Raw genomic sequence first — 21,933 nt, 5'->3', positions numbered from 1 at the left:
ATGTTGCCATTCTTTACTTGTCTTTTGACCTCAGGTGTTATCCCCTAAAGTCCAGTGGGTAGTTTCCCATAATCCCCAGCTCAGGGTCCATGCCTGTGCCCAGTCCCTCTCAGCATAGCTCAGGACATTTAGAGACAGTGGCAAAAGGACTTGTTCCCTCGTCCCCTACAGACAAGAGAACATGCCTGTAACGTGGTGTAAGGATGATCCTTCAAAGATGGTGTTCAGAACATCCTCAGGACATGGGAGCAATGCCAAGCATATAGGAGAACAACGGTCTCCAGGGCCCCATAAGCAGTTCAGAAGCCTCTATTTATCAATAAAGAAGTCCAGGATGCACATGAACGTTCTTTATTGTGTCTGAAAAGAGGCCCCAAGCGTCTGTGATGGCCTCTGCTGAATGACTGAATGGGCGCATGGATTGATCACAGATACACCCAGTCACATGGCCGCAGTCATTTGAAAAGCCACTGTAGGTTTCCCCAGTTGTACACAGAGTCCCCACCTGCCACAGTCAGCCTGCGTCCGCAAGCATGAGATGTCTGGGTTCCTATTGCTTCAAACCATTTCCACAGCTTATATCAGAGTGTGACATACAACGCTCACACGGAAAGTCAAAACTCCATCATCTTAAAGTTCTTGGGTATCCGAATGTCTGGCATCTATAGATAAAAGCATTGAATAAATATTTACTGAGTATCTGTACACTCATGGTGCTGGGCTCTGTGCTAGGCCCTGGAAAATCCAAACTGAAGACAAATTAGTCAGTCAATGTCACAAAACCAGATCACTTTGAAAGAGATGGCGGAAGGCATTTGTACAGAAAACTTGTACCTGGCACTTTTTAGACACGTTCTTGTGGCACTCCTTTTCTGTTCATGGAAACTATGATATAAGAGAAGAAACACAAACTCAGAGAGGTCAGGCCACTTACTCAAGTCACCCAGCACCAAGGGTTCAGGCAAGAACTGCAGTTGTCCTCTGCCCAGCATCATGTAGGGGTCTGATGCTGCAAGGCAGAGGGCAGACAGGATTGGACAGGTATGACCACGCTTTGGTTACTCCCTATCCTGAGCCTCAGCTTCAATATCCAGCTACAGAATCCCAGTGCCTCACAGGACGCTACTCGATTTGAAGCCCACACATATTAGTTGCCCTTCAGACGCTAACTACACTGGTGAAGGGGCTATAATGCCTCCCTCCCTCCTTCCTCTATGGTCCTCAGCACCAACATCCACTAACACTCCTAACAGGATTGGACTCACTGAGGCCCTGTCTCAGAGGGTGTTCTTGAGTCTCCCCTCAGTCTGGCCAGGGAACAGGACAGGCCTGCAACTAACCCTGGAATGAGACAGTTTGGCTCTGGAGAAAAAAATCTGCTCATCTTAGAAACATTAAGAGTTAGAGGAAGCAGTAGAGAACTTTCCAAAATGTATCAACGTTAACCACAGAGTGGGAGGAGACTGTAGTCACGGCAGGCTTCCCCTTACTCTCTCAGCCTGGACTCCATCCTACCTAGATGACATCCCCCTGTTCCCAACAAACAAGAGATCTTAGCCTCGTCTACAACCCAACACTCACAGAACAGGTTTCTCTCTCTTTTTTCTCCTTTCTTACTTCCAGCCAATGCCCTTCAACACCATTGTCCTGCATAACCCCTAGGCCAGCCTGAGATCTCATAGCCCTTTCAAGGATTGGTCTTTCCTCGTATGTTTTAAATCTGAATCATCATGAAGCATCTCTCTGTAATGGCCATTAAAAATAGGGAACCTAATCCCCAAGTCTATTTGATGTCTCAGAAAAGTTCAAGCTAGTAGAAAAGATCATCTGCTTGGGCTAACGATGTGGTCCAGTTGGTAAGCTGCTTGTGTAGAATGCACGAAGCTTTGGCCTCGATCCCCAGCATAGCTCGTAAACTGTGCATGCTGGTGCACATCGAGTCTGAAGCCAGCCTGGATACAAGAGACCCTGAATCCAAAAGAAGACAGTATTCTAGTTCTTATCTACTTTAAGTCTTGACGTCCTTGTCTGTTAATAGTTCTTCCCTAAGGACTATCCCAAAGAACAGACCCGCCATCTATCGGCCAAGTCTACCTCACCACCTATGAGGGAAAAAAATGGATTTTTATATTCTAAGTGAGCAGCAAAATCAAGAGAAGAAGACCTTGTGACTCACAGGGAGAATGTGAAATCCCAATTCCAGGCCCACAAAGTTTATGGGAACACAACCACACACATTTCCATGTTTCCTCTAACAGAGGCTGTACCCTAGCCCCGAAGAGCTTGAAATATTTACTCTCTGGCTCTTCAAAAACAAACAAACAAACAAACAAAAAAACGCCTGTCAACCTCTGGAGAAGAGAAAACGAGAAAACAACGGAATGCTTCTTGAGTGTCTGCAACAGACTGAACAACCTGAACTATGTCAGCCAGTAACATTTAGGTACTGTGAGACCACAGTATCTATGCTACTCTGGGTTTGCATTTAGAAATATATCCACGAGTATTTACAAATTATCTTTTTTTCTTAAAACGTTTCTGTAGTGATGTAGATCAAACCTAGACCTTGCACGCGCTAAACAAGCCTCCTAGCCCTGAGCTACAACCCAAGTTTCTACTAAACTATTTTAAAAGTTATTGCATAATATACATTCCAACCCCCTCGACCCCGAGAACATATGAGGATATCTTGTTCTCAAACAGCGCTGCTAACACAGAATGTATTGTCCCGACCTCACTGAAAAGTAATGGAAGAGGGCGCATCCACCCAGATGTCCTCTGTTCTTATCGTTATCAAAATACACAGCCCAAGGACCTGGAACGGAAGCAAGAATGAACAGAGGCCTCTTGGCTCCTTGCATCACAGAACTGAAGGGACAAAGTCTTAGAAGGTCTGGCCCTCCCTGCTTCCTCACAAGCAACTGGGCTCAGAGGAAGCTAAGGGTTTCCCCCACCCCTCTTCTGTGTGCTCCTTCTATATGGGCAGTCCCCTGCCATTCTCCCTGACTCTCCACTCCATCCCTTTGATTTTAAATCCTTGACCAAAATAGCATGTCCTGGCTGTCATGTGATGTGACCTTAAAAAATGAATAAATAAAAAGAGTGGAAGTGCAGGCCCTAGCTGATTAGATGTTAAGAATCTGGACAGTAAATCAAGCCATTGTTGATACAAAGTACATCTGTCCTGCCCAACCTTGGCATTCATTACCCAGTCAAGGTTGCTTTCTGATTTCCCTAATCAAGAACTGGCTGTTTAGTTTGGCCAACCTCCTCTGGTCTGGGCAGCAGCCTCCCTGGACCGCCGGAGATGCTTCAGAACAGGTGAGAGAAAGCCTCGGCTCAGAGCCGCAAGAGCCTGCCCTTCAGCAGTGGGACACAGGGGCCTTTCACTTTCTCCTGCGTGTCATGACACCAGCCAAAATTACCTTTAAATGAGGAAGAAAGTCATTATTTCATCAATAGGACTATGTCAATTGAGGAAAATTTGTCTCCAGTGTAAACAAGCGGGACGTCTTTGCGCTCTATAAAAACAAGGTTAAATTACTTGCAGATCCGGGCGCCGGAGAGAGGCGTAGGAAGTGAACCTGAAGGCTGACACATTCAAGGTCTGGGAACCGAAAATAATAGGAATTGTTCTGAGTTTTCCAGTGGAATGGAGCACAGAGATGGACAGGCCTCTCTGCAGATTCAAGGACCCCTGTGCTCCCCCTGTGCTTGTGGGGGGAAGAAGCAGAAGAGGATCAGAATCGAGAGGAAGAGGAGGAGGAGGAGGAGGAAGAAGAAGAAGAAGAAGGAGAAGAAGCCTAGCATCACCATCAAGAGAGGTAGCAACACACCAAGGCAAATGCAGCCCACGCCATCTAGTCCCTGTCAAACTGGTCACTGCCAAGAACAGCGGGCAGCCAGAGTTGGGGACACTGGATGTGCATTAAAATGAGGGATGCCCAGGTCTCAGAGGCCCAGACCTGCACAACCTCTTCCTTGGCTCCCTCATTCCATCTGATAACTCACGTTGAGAACAAATTGTCTCTGTGGCAGCTCCATGAATTTCCAGTCTTGTCTCGTCACCAGAAGTGTAACCTCTTAGAGAAGGGATCATAAAAGCTCCAGAATTGCAGGCAGTTCTATGTTCCTGTCTTCTTGAGCACTGTGTCCTGGTGGGTGTCATCCCTGAGCCGCATGCTGCCGAGCCCTAAAGAATTCAAGCCGGACGTCCCTTCTGCCTGTCCCCACCACTACAGGGAGAACACAGAGATTCGCTCTGGGCTCAGCGTGTCTCAGGATTCTTCACTGAGTTGTCTCTGCCCATGTCTAGGCCCAAGCCTCTGTCACATGCTCGTTGCTGCCTTTGACCTCCTGAGCTGGGCTCGCCATGGCAGATGTGGTCCCTGGTGTGGTAATGGCAGGTGGGGAGACCTACCTTTCTTGCTTCCTGAAGAACGTCTTGGTGGGAAGGCGGCCTTTGGAGTCAACTCAAGAGACCATGCTCCTGTCAGGTGAAGTTTGCTGATACTCTCAATTCTTCAATAGCAAGACTAAAACAAAATACAGTTTACCACGGGACGTCCCAGCCCCCGACCCGATCATAGCCCAATGCTAGGACAGAAGCCTGTGGAAGAATGGCTCGTAGGGACCCTGCTTCCTTCCACAGCCATATTCCTTTCCGTTCTCAGTTGAGAATCAGAGTAGGCTCTAGTTACAGGATTCTGAGGAGGCTCAGGCCAAAGGCCTCTGGGTGTGTCCCAGGAGAAACTGAGGCTGGCTGGCCTTTGTATATGCTATGTTGGCCTGGCCATAGGAGTAAGAAAGCTTGACCTAGCAGAAAGAGAAAATGTTTCCAACAAAAACAAAAACAAAACCAAAACAAAGAAACAAAAAGCAATTGAAATGAAGCAAAAGGCCTTGCAAAGTGTCAAGAGTGATAGATTCAGGAAAAAGCAGAGCAAATAAGGACTCCTGGGCTGTCAATCAGGAAGCAGATAGACCAGAGAAGGCCGGAGGTGGTGGAGGAAAGGAAGACTCATGCCGGTTGGGGACGAGGCCGTCACAAGGCTCTACAAAACTAGACACAATCTCTTCTTTGTACTGGCATTTATCTAACTTGTTCAATTTACAGCCACATTACCTTCCAAGTGTGTGTAGGAAAGCAGATATCGATGCTGTCAAAAGGCCCGGCTGTGGTTTGCACGACATAATGACAGATGCAGAAAACAAAGGGGAATAGAGAGGGGCCTTCAGAGACCACAGAAGAGCCTTGATAATTACGCCTCCTCCTCCGCCTGTCTCCAGAGCAGCCTCGCCCCCACCCCACAGAAGTGCTTGGCCAGTTTGGGGGTGCCGTCATCTCCAGATCTGTGGCTAAGTGGGGTGGCTGCCTTGCATGCATCTACTAACCAGTCTGCACAGACTGGACGGGAACTGTTCCGCACCACCCCTCTCCAGGCTAAATAGCTGCCATCCCTTTAACCTTTCCTTGTGGCCCTGATTTGCTGTGCCTTTAATCAGCCCTGTCACTTTCTGTTGCAATCTCCTCTCTCACCACACACACATCCTGGGGGAAGGGGATGACGGGGAGAGGGGGGAGCTGAGCCAATTGGAATGATAGACTGTGTGTGTCTTCTCTGTGTTCGTGGCCTGGCATCTGTGGGCCTTGGGCATGGCAGCCCCAGGCTGTACCTAGCTGTTATGTGGTACTCAGGATCTGAGGACAGATCCTAAGCCAGATGGAGCGCTTCCCTGCTTCCTCCTGTGTGCTCCCCAGGACAGAACGACACTGAATCTAAGAATCTCTTTGAGTTGATTCTCACTACTTCCCTCTTGCCACTGACCTCACTATCTGACCCAGAGCAGATCCCTGGTCTGTCCCGTGGTCCCACCCCCACAAGTGCATCCTCACCAGCATTCCTGTCAGAAAGACATAAAAGCCAGCTTTACGATAAAATGTTAAGGACCTGGGAGTTTGTCTTTAAATCAGTTCCTCAACTTTAGCTTGGAAGCCTCTGAGTGGGCGGGGAGAGATTCACCTTTGCAAGCATGAAAATCCCAGTTCAGATCCCGAGTACCACCTAACAGCTAGGTACAGGCTTGTACCTGTAATCCCAGTCCTGTGGGGTAGGGGTGGGAGGATCAGGCAAGAGGCGAGCAGATCGGATCCCAGGAGTTAGCCTGGCTGAATCCATGACCTCCAGGTTCAATGAGAGGCCCTGTCTCAAAAAATATGGTAGAGAGCAACTGAGAAAGACATCTGGTCACCCACACATTCATGAACACACATGTGCATACACATCTAACCACACATGTGAACACATACACAGACACATACATACACAAACACATATTGTAATGGTTTGAATAAGAATGCCCCCACCATGGGCTCCTATATTTGAATGTTTAGTCGTCAGGGAGTGGCACTACTTGAGAAGGATTAGGAGGTGTGGCCTTGTTGGAGGAAGTGGGTCACTGTGGATGGCTCTTGAGAGTTCAAAAGTCCTCGTCAGGTCCAGTGTTGCTCTCCTGCTCTCCTCCTGCCGCCTGGGGATTCAGATGTAGAACTCGTAACTACACTGCTCCAGCATCAAGTCTGCTTGCGTGCTTCCCTCCTGATGATAATGAGCTAAGCCTCTGGAACTGTAAGCCAGCCCCTTTCATCCATAAGAGTTGCCTTGGTCATGGTGTCTCTTCATACATACAAACACACAGAAAACTAAGATATATATATATATATATATATATATATATATATATATGTAATTAGATGTCACAGTTATCAAGTCCTTCACCTATTCACAAGCCTCTATAGGTCTCCTGAAGCGAAAGTTTCTGGTTGTGTCATGTGCTGTAGACTCACGTGATGTATTGCTGAAGCAAGATCTATGGGAGGACACGTAATGTTTGGAGAGCATACAAATAAGGACTCAACAGACAGTGACAGGGTGATTTCATAGCTAGCCTTGCAAGCTTCCTTGGTCTCGATTCTTTACTGATCTTCACGTCATCGAGAGTGGCATGGCAGAGAGCTTCTCCTGGTATCCAGGCTGGTTCTGGTCACTCCTCCGGAATCCTGCTGACTCATCAGAGCCTGACTGTTTCTGCTGGATCCTGTCACCACTGCCGATTCGTGTTTGATATCCTGACACTACTGAACTAGACTGCCTGTGTCCTAGCAAACAGAGATTAAAATCGCCCCAAAGAAGTACTTCTAATGAGGTCCACATCACCTGGTCCTACTTACCGCCTTTTCTCCCCTACCCTTAGACAGTGGGCTTGAAGGGGAGATTGAAGTACCCTTATTAAAGTAGGTTTTAAAAAATCTAAACCAACACTCCTCAATGTGGTTTGCTGTAGGAGATGCAAACAGCTCACCAGATTACAGTCCCAAGGGCTTTCACACCTTCTTTTCTCTCTGGGTCCAGGTCCTTATTCCCAGAGCCTGTTCCTAGTTTATTTTCTCCTCACTTCATCTCCTACAGCCCCATGCTCACATGCGATTGGCCATTGGGAGTCTGTGGATATTCGGGCTAGGATTCTTTGACCATGGAATATGGATGGATGGATGGATGGATGGATGGATGGATGGATGGATGGATGGACATGGAAAAAGAGAAGGAACTCAACTCTGACTAACAAACACCAGAAGTGACAGATTAGACATGAAAGGCAACATCTAAGGCTGACAAAATGGCACATGGTGGTAATCCCAGCACTCACGATTCAGAGGCCAGTAGAGCTACTGAGCAAGATCCTGACTAAAAAAGAAAACAAAATTTAAGAAAAGCAAAGGCTAGGCATATAGGTCTGTATGCTTGGCCAGCTGTTGTGTGACTTTGCCTGAGGAGATGTGAGCAAATATCTATTCACCCAGATAAGGCACTGACAGCACACCGAAGAAATGACTCCGGCCATTTTGGAAAAAAGTCAGTGTGTTTATTGTAGTTATTTATGACTGGAGCATGAGTATGTGTCACCAGAAAGAACACCCTCGTTCCATTTACAACTCAGGAAAGCTGCAACTCTTGTGTTCCCTACGCAACTCATAGACAACTGAAGAGAATCTCCTCTCCCCCAAGAAATCGCTGGCTTACCTTTATAGGCTTAGAGAGAGAATTCATGAGCAATTCAAGTTTTGTGAGATCCCTAAGTCTTACGAGCCTCCCCCCTCCTCTAAGGGGATGTCGAGTCAAAGTAAATTGCTGTAGAACATGTGTGCCTACACAATATGTGTGCAAGGCCCTAGGTTTGAGCCTCAGAACAAATAAAAAAAGACAAAAGAGAGAAAAGAAGAAGGGGAAGAAATAGGTGATGGGGAGACGGAAAGGAAAGGAAAAGGAAGGGATAAGGGAGGGGAGAAAGGGAGGGAGAAGGGCACAATCCAGAACTCAAACAAAGTCAGGCTTGGGAAAGGACAGAGCAGGACACCTCTGAAGATCTTTCTAGAACACCACCATCAGATTGTTACATCTATCTTTTATCCTGATTTGACTCTGCTTAAACTTTCATTTTAAGATCTAGAATCTGGCCACCCTACATGATCAAGAGAGCTATGGTAGGCCACCCTAGCAGATGGTGCAGCAAATAAAACCACAAGATACCCAGCAAGGCTTGCTTTTCAGCTAAATAAGGAGCAATCGTCTGTATAAAGGCATCCGGTGCAGTATAGCCCGAGATCACCCTTTTTCTTCTCAGCTCTGTGCCAAAGCTCCTGGTAGGTAACATTCCCCCCCAGACTCATGTCTGCACCACACACACTGAACCCCACACTTACAAATGTCTTCAGCCTCCCCTCAAGGTGACCATGGTTGTTCTTTCTTCCCCAGTCGTTTTAATAACCCAGCTTAACTTGTCTCAAAACTATATATTAGCTGACACAAATACAACTACACACGGGCTTTTCACAGCCATTATCTATTTCTTTTTGACCTCTACCAAGGGGAAGAACTTTTTTCCTGTGACAGGTTTACATGTGTTTACAATGCACCTTAGTCATTTGCACCCCTTATCCCTTCCCATTGCTGAGAACCTCTTCTCCCTAGGAGTCCCCTCTGGCCACATCATCCTCCCGAGTTCCTCCTAAGCACTTAGCACAGAGCCCAGATGCGTCTCCTTCACACTAGCTGTGCGTTCTCACACTCACTACTGAATTCTTCATTGCTCTGATGAATTAGGTGATAAACTGACATGTGTACTACAGACTCTCGGTTCACAGGTGAGAAACTTAGATATTTGTGTCTCTGTGTTTTGATCATGTTTAATCTATCTATCTATCCATCTATCTATCTATCTATCTATGTGTCTAGCATCTATCTATCTATCATCTATGTATCTATGTATCTGTCATCTATCTATCGTGTGTGTGTGTGTGTGTGTGTGTGTGTGTGTGTGTGTGTTTTCCAGGATAGCCTCTAATCACAGTAATCCTTGAGGCTCTGTCTCCTAAATGCTGTGATTACAGTCCTGAATTAACATGTCTTAAGAAATTAAGACTTTGAAAGGTAGATTATAAAAGTATCTAGGGATACACAGCTGTGCTTCCAAAAATTGAAACATCTTCTTTCCTCTATGTCAATTTTTTCTTATACTTTTTTAATACTTCAGGCTTTGTACACTGTGTGATATGTGTCATAATTCCTCACCAAGTCTGGATAGTACAAAAGTAGCCAAAATAATGAGTGGGTGGGTGGGTTGGTGGATGGGTGGATTTGCATGGATGGGTGGATGGATGGATGGATGGATGGATGGATGGATGGATGGACGGATGGATATGCCACCAAACTATATTTTTAGAGGAACCAGTAAATTATATTTGACTCATGACTTTGCTTATCAGTGCCTACGCCATACCTTACAAGAACAGCTTTCAATCCTTTTAAGTCTCTCAGAGTTTGCCCTGATTTTGTCTTGTGTTGATATTAGATCATTCATATCATTAAAACAATACCTGAAGTCCCTCTACTCAGTCAGTTCTGCATAAACTATGGCAATGTCTGTGCTCATTCACATAAACATGCCCAGACAAACCTTCTCCCCTGGACCCTTCTCAACCTGTATGTGAGATTTCTCGTGGCAGGCCTTGTAAAAAGGCACCATGCAATTTCCAGAAGTCCCTAGGCTTTAACCAGAATAAATCATCCTTCTGGTTCCCCTTCACTCCAAGATTCAGGACCTTCATCCCTTCTTCTTGACAAGGTTTTCCCAGGAAAGTTCGTGCCTAGAACGGCACCTGTAGTAGCAGGTCCTTTTGAGGCCCAGCTCAGCTCTGACCAGGAAGACAGGGACTGGGTTTAGCAACTTCTTCACCCTGAAGAATGGAAATGCCTGCTTCACTGCTCTCCCTGGAGAAGGCAGGAGCTCCTTCTAATCAAGGACGATGCTTCGGTTTGTCACCACCTCTGCTTATAGATTCTGGGAGAGTGAGGCTTTGGGCTGTGTGTACATAGTACCTCTCTACACAGAGGCCAGTGGCTCAGGGAACTGAAGCTGCAAATCTTCAGACATAGTGATTGGACACCTGGAAACTGATTTCACATGCAGGAAACCAATAGGAGCCAAAACCAATGTCTCATCGGGGGATGCTGGACCTCTAGGAGGGGAGGTGGTTTCCCTTGGCATGAAAAGATAGCTAAGCCATTAAAGGTTAAAGTTCACAGCCAAATCTTCAAGAGGGTTTTCCCAGGTGCAGGTTCATGGACAAACCGGAGGGAAAAAGCAAAACTAACCAGAGGTCGAGATACCTCAAATTCTCATTGAAAAGAAAACAGAAGCCCAGAGATGTCACTTAGCTCAGCATGATGCCATGTAGACAGATACGTATTGTCTTTATAAACAGCATTCACAAAAGCAATGATAAACTTGCTCAATGAAACAGATAGTCTTTTTAAATATTAATAGATTGTTCCCCTCCCAACACAGTCCAAAAGCCATTCATGAGATCAGCTTTTCCAGGACTACTTGTCATTGGTCTTTTCAAGATTTCCACAGCTTCACAGGCAAAGTTCTCTGAGGACATCAAAGGCACCCTTAAACGTCTTCACAGTCATACAAATGGTCAGCAAAGGCAGCTAAATGCACAGGACACAAGTAACACCCGGGCTCTGAGTGCCCTGCAACTACTATTTAGAAGTTACGTGACCTCCCGGAAATAATTTCTCCAATTTCCAGATCGTTCTCTATGAAGTGAGTATAATGGTATTTGTTTCATAAAAGTTGTAATTAAATAACTCAGTCCTGGAGGAGCCCAGCTCCAGGCACATTATGGACAAGTTCACAACTAGACAATATTCACAGTTGTTACTGTTGTCCATCCCTCTGTCTTTGGCTCAGGGCTTACCATCCTTACCACAAAGTGCTTTTCAGAGCTGAGTTTTAGCCAAAAAGCAAGCCTTGTCCCTTGTCACTGCCCTGCCTGGAAGCAGAAAAATCGAACAGAAAATCTGAAAAACTGAACAGAAAAATCGAGAAAGGTTTGATATTAAGTTTGAAAAGTATGAATTCCCATAACAATCAGCAAATAAAGGAGCAATATTTTTTAGCCCTTCATGGAGTCAGGTTATTATTACCAGTAATGCCAAGTGTTTTGCTCCTATTCCTTTGATGTAAGGTCGTTTTCTCCAAGCACTGTGTTCTAGTATTGATCTGGGGAGAAAGAGGACTGGGTGAACGCTGGACTGAAGCACTCAAGTATCCGGTGATGAAAACACCTCTGGCTTTGATCTGACACTGGTGCACCTCTCTGGTCTCAGTTTTCCAGCATAGAGTTCACTCTCGTCCACTCTACTGATAATCAGGTCTCTAACTTAAGCATGGCAATTGCCAAGGAAGGGTTCCAAAAATCTCAACCCACCTCATCAGGACCAATCAGTACTCATTCCTATAAAATGACCCCATGATGTAATAAAGTCCTTCTTCCCGACGATGAGAAAGAAACAGGGAGAAGGGACTCTCACTCAGGAATACACATTCACTGCCCCTGCCCCAGGGGGCACTCAGCCGCATCTGAAGATACTTTACGTGGACAGGCTACTATTTCGTCTATGCAGAGAGGCCATAGAGGCCACTAAACTTCCTACAGGGCACAAGACTATCCCCTGACCAAGACCTATCCAGCCTTAAATGCCATTAGTATTATGATTGAGAAAGCCAAGGACACATGAGACACAAAGACTGGAAGTCAAGCCTCTGACCACCCACCCAGCCCATTGTGCTCCAATTTCCTTTCCTCTAAACCCCAAGTGTTCAGACCCCTTCTGGTTCTCCCTACTCTGTGGGCTCAGATCCCTCAGCCTACCAGGCCTTGCCCTTCTGTTACATCCAGCGAAGCAAGGCTTTCTCAGCCCCAGGTCAGCACACAGTTCTTGTATGTTCCTATCAAAATCAAGTCCGTGCCCAACTCTGTCCACTCTGGGCCTTAGTTCTTCTTTCCTAAAAGCGAGGAAAGCACCCCCTTGGCATTTCTGACCTTCCCAAGATTTTGGACTCTGTGAAATGACAGCGCTAACTAGGGTTCAAGACTGGGATTGAGTCCCAGCCATGTGGAATCAACCTGTGACCTCGGACAAAGTACTTAGCCTCTCTGTGACTTGAAGAAGGAAGGGTTTGTTTGTTCCTCGCCTGTTCGCCTTGAGAACATTTATGCTTTTACTGACATTGGAAACTGCTCTTCTGAGAGTCCAGCATATACAGAGCCAGCTGAGACACCCAGGCTCATGGAGCTGAACAACTGCTGGACTCTTGGACTTTTTATTCACAGCCGGCCATTGTTGGATTAGTTAAACGACAGCCTGTACGTCATTCCAATGAATTCCCTTTAGATAGATAGATGGTGGGTATGTAGGCAGATGGATGGGTGGGTGGATGAATAGATAGATGGATGGGTGGATGGATGGATGGGTGGATAGATAGATAGATAGATAGATAGATAGATAGATAGATAGACAGACAGACAGACAGATTCCTTTGATAAGTTTCTGATTCTAGAGGACCCTGACTCATACAGGTAGTAAACATCTGTAACTCAACACTACCACAGCAAGATGAGAGCTGCCCAGAAGCTCACAGGCCAGTTAGCACACAATGAGGCAGAAACAAGATAGGCCCCGCCTCCAAATCAAGGTAGAAGGAGAGAACCGAATCCCTAAGTTTGCCCTCTGACCTCTGTATGTGCCCTTTGGCACATGCATCCTTAAACTCACATACATTCTCAGACATACATACACACTACTAGTAAAACATCTTTAAATAAAAGGGGAAAGTATGAATATATAACCCAGTTGTAGAATACTTGCAGGAGACCCTGGATTTAATTCCCAATGCCAAATATCTCTTTTTAAAACAATATCAACAGCCAGCAAGATGGCTTAGTGGGTAAAGGTGCTTTGCTGATGACCTGAGCTCAGTCTCAGACACTCATTAAAGATGGAGAGAATTGGCCCCACAATGTTTCTCTCTGACCTCTGCAAGCACTCTCTGGCACATGTGTCCAAGTACACACACACACACACATACAGAGACAGACAGACAGACAGACAGACAGACAGACAGACAGACGAGAGAGTTAAAGCTGACATTCCGAGCTCTTTGGTCTGTTGTTATGACCCTATACGACCATTTTTTTTTCTCAGATCTCAGATCATTTGGGAAGGGGAGTCTTCATCAAACATTTCTTATCTATAGATAGAGATTGGGGGATTTGGAAAGAGTCCCGGGGAGGTTTTTTGTCCCTGTTTTCTTCCTGTCCCTAGGCTTTGACAGGGTAACTTGTGTGACTACTGATCTACGGTCAGGAAAGATCTCTTATCAACTGCCTCCACCATCGGACTGCATGGCCCTGCCTCTGCTCTCTATGTGAGACAGAGAGCTACAGAAGCCCCCAGTTGTCACAGCAACACACTGCCTCCACCATCGGACTGCATGGCCCTGCCTCTGCTCTCTATGTGAGACAGAGAGCTACAGAAGCCCCCACTTGTCACAGCATCACACTGCCTCCACCATCGGACTGCATGGCCCTGCCTCTGCTCTCTATGTGAGACAGAGAGCTACAGAAGCCTCCACTTGTCACAACAACACACTCCAAAGAGCACAGCAAGGTTTCTCAGCGGAGATTTAATGGACTTGGGCCACAGCCTGGAGGAAAAGAAAACTACAAGTCTGAAAAGTCGACCAAACTCGAATAATAACCTAAATAAATCCAGGAAGCTCTGAGGCAGGCTCCTACATCCCCTAAATCACAGTCCTGAAAAAGGGCTGTGGAATGTCACCACAGGGCCACGCTGGCCAGGCCACAACTCTTTATCTGAACTCCCCATGCTCCTTTCACCTTCTGACAGCCCCCCTCATCTCTGACCATCTTCTCCCCCACCCCCAATCCCTAGTGTTTTTAGAAGCTCACTCTTTGCCAATAGTGTTGTATTAGCCCTGAGACCATGGATCTCTGCGGTGTCTCAGACCACAGAGTGACATAGCTGGAACCCAGCTCTGGGGGACGTCCTGCTCTTTTTTTGGGTAGGAGTAGGAAGTAAGGTCTCATGTAGCCCAGGCTGGCCTCAAGTCCCTATGCAATGAGGATGATCTGGGGGTACAAAACCCAACGAAGCACACCAAAGACCTCTGGGAGATTTCTCACATACTTTCCAAGTACTGTTGTTATAAATATGTTGGGGTTATCGGTATGCTCACACACACACACACACACACACACACACACACACACACACACACACTCATTTAGGGGTATGAACCCCAGGCTTTGTGGAAGCTAGAGAAGTATAATCAGGATGAAACCCTTCAGTGTGTGAAAGGCGACTGGGTTGAAGTGGCTTGGGAGGGGACCTTAAAAGCTTTCTTCGGTCACATGAAGAATGATTTGGTTTTTGGGTTCCAGCAACAACACAAGATGAGCTGGTGTGAATTTCCACACCCTCTACAAACCCACGCAACCGTGAGCAGGAAAAATATTTTCACAGGCATACTCGAGCTCATAAAATAAAGAAAAATCCCTACGTGCAAGAAATAAAAAGAGAACTTCTATTATGGGTAGGGCACCTCAGCTGATGGAGCGACGTTCAGGAAGGCACGCCCTCCCCCAGGGGAGCCCGCCCTGTGTCCACAAGAATCCTAAGGCAGCTGTGAATGTGTCCAGCACAAAATCATAAACTGAACGGTATGACTTTTCTTTTTAATTCCACTGCTCCGGTTCTCCAGTGTGAACTTTGTAGAAGACAATGTTGGCATTAATGACGGATAAAAGCCACCAACTGTGAACAGACAACCTGACTGGAGACCCTCAGTCTACAGTGGCTTTAAGTCCTTCTCGTGGGCCCGGAGAGTTCCTAGTGATACTTGCTGCTCTCCAGAGGTGGAGATAAGAGAAATCAAATCCGCTCTCAGCACTGTACCAAATACAAAGGTCTACACTGCTCACCCAGTATATGGACCAGGGTGCTCCAGAAAAACAAAGCCAATAGGATTGACTTTAATAAGTTAGCCTGGAAGACCAGGCTATCACCGACGCTACGGCTCAAGTCCAAAGAGGATGAGGAGGCAGAAACCTTTTTCTCTTCAGCCCTCCAACTGACGGAATTAGCCCATTAGCATTGGAGAGTCTCTCAACTTAAATGTTAATCCACCTCCAGAGACATCTTTACAGTAACATCTACAAAGGTAGGTGACAAAATCTAGGTAGTAACCTAGCAGATCTAACATACAAAAATTAAACGTATGCCTGACATTTAAATCATTAAAAGGAGGGGGGACATAAAATTTGGGCCTTGAACTGTCCCTGGGACACCAGGAAGGACAAAGAAAAACCTCCTGCCGTGAACTCTCTTTATTACAAGGCAGAGCACAACTAAACTAAAATTACAGCTTAAAGGGCTATAAAACAGATGAGAGAGTTATTACCCTGTGTGTATTACACTTCTACCCCATGACCAAATGCCAGAGAAAGGCAACTTAAGGGAGAAAGGGTTCACTTCCCCTCAGGTCCAGTCTGTCATCACAGAGAGGGCGGCAGCAGCTTGGTCCAAGGCACTGACCAAGCACAAAGAAAGCCAGTTATGCAGAGCTGGCTTTTTCTGTCCCCCTTTTTCTCAGTCTGGGACCCCAGCCCATAAGGATGGTACCTCCACTTTAAGGGAAATTTTTCATTCCTTAGTTAAACTTCTGGAAACATCCTCGTAGACACGCCCCAAAGTATACTGCCTTAGTGCCCTAAGCATTTTGTAATCCAGTCAAGCGGACCATTGAAATTGGCCATTCCATACCCCAAGAATTTTAAAATGAAACAGTCACTTAAGAAATTATAGTCCGCGTGTTAGAAATGGCAAGCAAGGAAAAAGATTTAAAACCATAAAGTACAAATAGAATAGTGGGTTTGTTTTTAAGGCGTATTTGACAAAAATGAAACTTCTACAGCTTGAGAAACAAAAGATATAATCAAGCGATATTAAATAGAAGATAGAACGGTATAGGTCAGTGATAAAGCAAGTACTTAGCACTCATGAAGCACTGAGTTCAAATCCTAATATCACAAAAAAATTAAAATTAAAATAAAAAAAATCCAGTACAGTTTACAAAACTGACAAGAGGTTTAACAAGCTGAAATGAGCTTTCAAAATTATCCAAAATGTGATATAGAACAATTAAGATAGGGAAAAATACAGAAAGAATGTAACGGTGAGGAACAGATGCTCAGGGTCCAACTGTCTGAGTGCCACAGTGGGGAAGCTAAAGGAAAGGGAGGAGAAGCGTTCAGAAACTGCCTGAGGACAGTAACAACAGCCATTCAGTCCTGTTGGGCAACTTCGATTGCCAATTTGAAATCACAATGGAGAGTAACCTGAGGTCTTGCCTTTGCGGTTTCTCCAGAAAGGCTTTCCTGAAGAGTGTGGACACTGTTTGTGGGGTAAGGTCCCAAGCTATAGATACAAGAGAAAGTAAACTGAGTACCTACATCCGTTTTGATCTGCTCCCTGGTGGCAAAGCGATGTGACTAGCTGTTCGGTGCTATGTATGTGACAGACTGTACCCCCAAACTGTGGGCCACAATAAACTCTGCCATCTTCCTTGGCTTGCCCTGATGGCTGTCCCACTACAGCAATGAGAAGACATAATCTAACGTCTAACACAGACATAGATCCTTTCACTGAAGAAACACGGAACCTGCGGCAAACAGAAAACTACATGCAGGCCTGTTTGAGGAAAATGCAAACTACAGGCCACAGAATCATCAAAACAGCACCAGAGGGTAAGAGAAACTACCAGCAAAAAAAAAAAAAAAAAGAGTGGACAACAGACTTGCCAGGCCAGCCAGTCATACCTCAGTGCTAAGGAACATCACCATCATTGTAGAGTGATAGACCAAGCTCAATCAGGTTTTAAAAACACCCCATCTTCAGAAGAGGACAAGAGACTTAGCTGAGGTGAGCAGGATGGCAGAGTCACTGACAAGAGAAGAAAAGGGGCCTATAGTCTACGTAACAAAGGCTGTGAGATAGGAACACCTGCGATGCCTGGTTTTGTGACGTTTGAAGATAAAGTGGACATCAAATGCTAACTATTAACAGCATGGAACCCAGTCGCTAGGATGAGGGCACCCTTAGCATGTACAGAGTGTGAGTCGATGAAAAATTATTGCAGTAGTATGCATGACATAGATACTTACACTGGAGTCCACGTCAATGTTCTTCCTTATTCATTCCTGTAACAGAATCTGGAGTTCTCCACGTCAGCAATGACCGTGCCGCAGAGGAAATAGCACGTACAGTGGCACCCATGTGCCAGGAAAGCAGAAACAGAAGCCACCTGATGGGCCTCTGGGAGGAGTGGTTATTCATTTCCATTTTATCTTCTTCTTACCCAGGAATAAGGACAAAATGCCTGGAGGAGCAATGGACATCTTGTAACGAGAAAGAGGGGAAGTTGCTCAACAGATGAAAGAAAATTACAATAAAAAGATTCTAGCTACCTAGTGGTGTCTATAAAGACTTGTACTAACTCTGATCACTTACCTCTGGCCTCCCTACTTCAAACCAACTCCTGGAGCCAGGATTTAACCAGCATCCATCCATCAGACTTTTACATCCCTAACCTCGGAAAGCAGAGAGCAGCTAAGAGTCCGTTTCAGCCATCATTGGCCCAGAATGTAATCAATCCTACTTACAAAATGAAAGTCATTTAAACAACCAGAAACTTAAACAGAGAGGTCCAGCGGATTTCAGAATTGGCAAGCACATCCATTTGCTCAGTCACTCTAAACTCAGGACACCAGAGACTGGGACATGGACACTGGGCCAGGACAAGGAATGGACAGCATAAGAAAGGAGTCTAACGGACGAAAGCCAGCTCTACAAAGAACCTCCAAGAGCCTTCCAGCCACAGAAATTCCATTTAGCAACAGTCATTCCCACGGCCCTGAGCCTGGAAGGAGGTGGTGATAGGGCGGCCTGTGTCTGTGCTGCTGAGGGGGGAAGAAGCCATTGGGTCAGCCACACACACCAGACTCCTCCACATTCTGGAAAACAGAATGTGAACAGTTCTGAGCGCCAAGAATCCTCACGCAGAGGAGGGGCAGGTCCCTGCACTGAGGACCCTCCAGTCCCGTGAGAAGACATGACTCAAGCGTTTCCGAGTTTGCAGCAAATGCTATAGATCCAGCTGTCTTCAAAACGGGAGGAGTCGTGGCTCCTGGGGCATCGTACTTGCTGTCTCACCTACACAGACAGCAACAGCAGGCTTGGGGAACCTGCTCCATCTGTAATGAACAGAGACATAGCAGTGCTGTCAACAGGATCTCAGGGACCATTCCCACAGCCTGGCTCTGGGGCCAAATCTCTCCGTCTCCCCCCATCATGATGCCTGCCCATTGGAATGAATCTGAACCCTGAGCTTAGTTCTGACCCAGGAATGATGGCCTCTCAGGGGCCGCCCTCCTTCCCTCCAAATATGTTTCTGTTCCTTTTCCCACTCTGAGTGACCCTCCCCCACCTGCTGTTTCCCAAGCTGGTCCTGGGAACGTTATGCCCATGGCCCACTGGTGATCTTGTTTTACATGATACATTTCCAAAAAAGACCAAAAAGTCCTTTCCAGGAAAATGCCATTTTAAAAATTCAGCCCCAGACACCGTGGCAACATAAGGAAAACAAAGGACTTGGCAGAAAGGTTTCTCTGAACTGGGACTTTCTCTCTAAAATACCTTTTCCAAACTGTGTGCAGTAGGACTGGTGCCAGGGGTCAGTTCTGGAACAGGCAAACAATCCCAGACACCACGGTTGCTGTCTACAACATCCCCTCTCCTTAGCTGGACTACTCTGGGATGCTTAGACTTAATCCAAGAGACCTTCAAAGGGTCTCCAAAGAGAGAAGCAATCACAGAAAGGTTGGAAAATAGTTTCTACCTGCCTTTGGAAGGGACTCCTTGCTACCACCACCAAGCGGAGGGCCAGCAAGTCATACCGTGTTTAGAAGAGAGCTGGTCTACTCATTAGTCAAGTGAGAGGAGACGAGATCTCCCATGGAGCAAGCAGTGAGGCCCTGGTTGCTCTTGGGTAGGCTCTAAGACTCTAAGCAGTATGACTTGTTCCCTTTAAGAAGAAAGGCGGGGTTGGGGATTTAGCTCAGTGGTAGAGCACTTGCCTAGCAAGCGCAAGGCCCTGGGTTCGGTCCCCAGCTCCGAAAAAAAGAAAAGGAAAAAAAAAGAAGAAGAAGAAAGGCGGATACAGACACACACACACACACACACACACACACACACACACACACACACACACACGAAAGAACACAGAGAAAGCGGCCTTCTGGAGACCCAGAAGAATCCAACTCTGCCAAGCACCTTGCCTCAGACTTCCAGCTTAAGAAAATCATGTTGTTTGAGTTACCCAGAACATGGCGTTTGTCATGGCAACCTGGTCATTATTACCACCTCATGGGGGACAACCAGTCTCAACAGGCTGTGGAAGTTGCCAGCAGAAGTAAAGCCTGAGATACAACCGTATGACTTCAGAGCACGAGCGCACAGAACTGTCCAACGTTTCTCAGTGCTCTGCTATGTGCATGTGTCTGTTCCACTTCGCTGCCGGGTAACAAAAGGCCCCATGACCTCACAGCTGAAGTGACAGCATTTACAGGGCTCCTGTCAGCAATTAGACAGAGCTCACGGGGAATAGCTTGCTCCCCCACCACTTGTCAGCTGGAACAAGAGGCTGAAGGTTGGGCCAAATCACCTGGAGTTTCATTCAGTTTTCTGGCAGCTGACATTGGCTGTGAGCAAGAAAGTCAGCTGGGGCTGTTGTTCGAAGCTCCATGTGGTCTCTCTATGCTCTCTGAAGCCTAATCCCAACATGGCGGCTGGTTCTCCTGAGAGAGCGACCTGAGGAGACTCTGCTCGCCCCTTCCCAGCAGCTTGGGAAGATGCCTTTCTCTACCACCTCTTCAAGAGGAGTGAGTCACTGTGGCCATTCCACGTTTGAGATTAGACCACTTTTAATGGCAAGAATGTCTAAATGGCCTCAAAAGCCCCACAGCACCTGGGGCGTGAGCATGGTCGTATATTTATTAGTAACGCAATACTATCGAAAGGGCCTCATTCAAGAAGTCAACCCTTTGAACACGGGGTGGAATTCCAAAACTCATCTAGGAAGAGGCTAGTGACTACTTCTCCACCCTGGTCTCTAGAAGATGAAGGTCACTTACCCCTCAGGTCTATAAGACAATGCTGCTCTCAGTCAGGATACTTCTCCTCAGACACTGCTTGCCTAAGGGTCAGTGATGTGTCCTCAATGCAGCCTTGTCCCATCTCAGAACTTCTGTAGAAGCGACTAACTCTGCACAGAACACCCCCTCCTCATCCAATGTTGCTTCTTGTATAACTCATTTTTATAAAAAGCAACACCCAGGCTGGAGAGATGGCTCAGCCGTTAAAGGCTAGGCTCACAACCAAAAATAAAGAAGTAACACCCTTGTGTCTATTTTGCAGACAAACGAGGCTCCCAAGAGATACAGTGCTCTCCCGAACTCTGCAGCCCACTCTCTCCGGTTAGTAATGGGCAGAACTAGCACCATCTGCCCAGCCCATCTCAGGCATTTGTGCCTGGCCCAGTTCAAACACAACCAAGCAAAAGTGCACCACAAATCAGGGAGAGGGGAAGCCCTGGAGTGGGGCCAGGCTATGTCCAAATCCCAGTTCCACCATCGCTTATACGTAAAAAAAATAAGGAAGCATACACTGCCTCACCGTGAGGATTCTCAGTGAGTTAATACACGTACCAGGCTTGGCACACTGCCAAGCACACGGTAAACGCTTAATAAATATTAGTTATCTTTGCCGTGCTATTATCAATAATATTTGTGAAAGATCCACTGGAGAGTCTAGCATATGGCACGCATTCAGAAAGTGATAGCTGTTAATCTCATCGTTTAAGTCCTGGAAAAGCTACAGGAATTCAGAGAAGGGCCCGATAACAAGGCAGTGAAGACAGAAAGCAGGCTGCACGGAGCAACTGTGCAGATCTGCAGATCTCAGGCTAATCCTCGAGCTTGGGTATGACTGGCCTTGATTAAGTGGAAATGCTTCCCAAACGAACCCTCATCCTCATCTGCCTCAGTGAGGGGATGACAGGGGCTTCCGGAGCCGAGGAGCCTCTGGGGAAAGGAATCTCAAGAAAGAAAATCAGAAACACCCTGTTTGTGTTCCTGCCCAGCGTCTCCTGCCGGGGCAACACAAGTCTACAAGTCGACAGAGTGTGATCCGCTCACCTCCCTGTCCTTCGGGTCCACGGCGAACTTAGAGAATATGACGTTGTGAAAGGGGGAGTCAGACGGTTGGAAGTAGACGAGGCTCTCCAGTCTCAAACCCAGCCCAGGTCGAGCGGCCAGAGAAGCAGTGAGCAGAAGGGATGGGGACCGGTGACAGAGTGCTGGCTTAGCATGAGTGAAGGTGTGGGTCT

At 46.6% G+C, this 21,933-nt stretch overlaps 1 long non-coding RNA gene across 2 annotated transcripts in view; it reads right to left on the bottom strand.

The window, feature by feature from the left end:
* Positions 1 to 335: 335 nt before the first annotated feature.
* LOC148005068 (uncharacterized) overlaps positions 336 to 21,933 on the bottom strand; it is a 58,578-nt gene continuing 36,980 nt past the window's right edge. The window contains exons 6-8 of one of the 2 annotated variants that reach the window (XR_015622759.1): positions 4,421 to 4,535; positions 4,012 to 4,192; positions 336 to 662 (exon numbers count right to left, since the gene is read on the bottom strand). This is a non-coding gene — a long non-coding RNA (uncharacterized LOC148005068). The remainder of the gene's footprint in view (positions 663 to 4,011; positions 4,193 to 4,420; positions 4,536 to 21,933) is intronic. The other variant, XR_015622760.1, reaches the window with a different exon arrangement.

The sequence above is a fragment of the Rattus norvegicus genome, chromosome 6, assembly GCF_021556685.1.
Source record: "Rattus norvegicus strain SHRSP/BbbUtx chromosome 6, alternate assembly SHRSP_T2T, whole genome shotgun sequence".
In the NCBI taxonomy this organism is placed as follows: Eukaryota; Metazoa; Chordata; class Mammalia; order Rodentia; family Muridae; genus Rattus; species Rattus norvegicus.
Note: the sequence above shows the minus strand (reverse complement) of the source record. Positions and strands in the feature narration are given on the sequence as shown.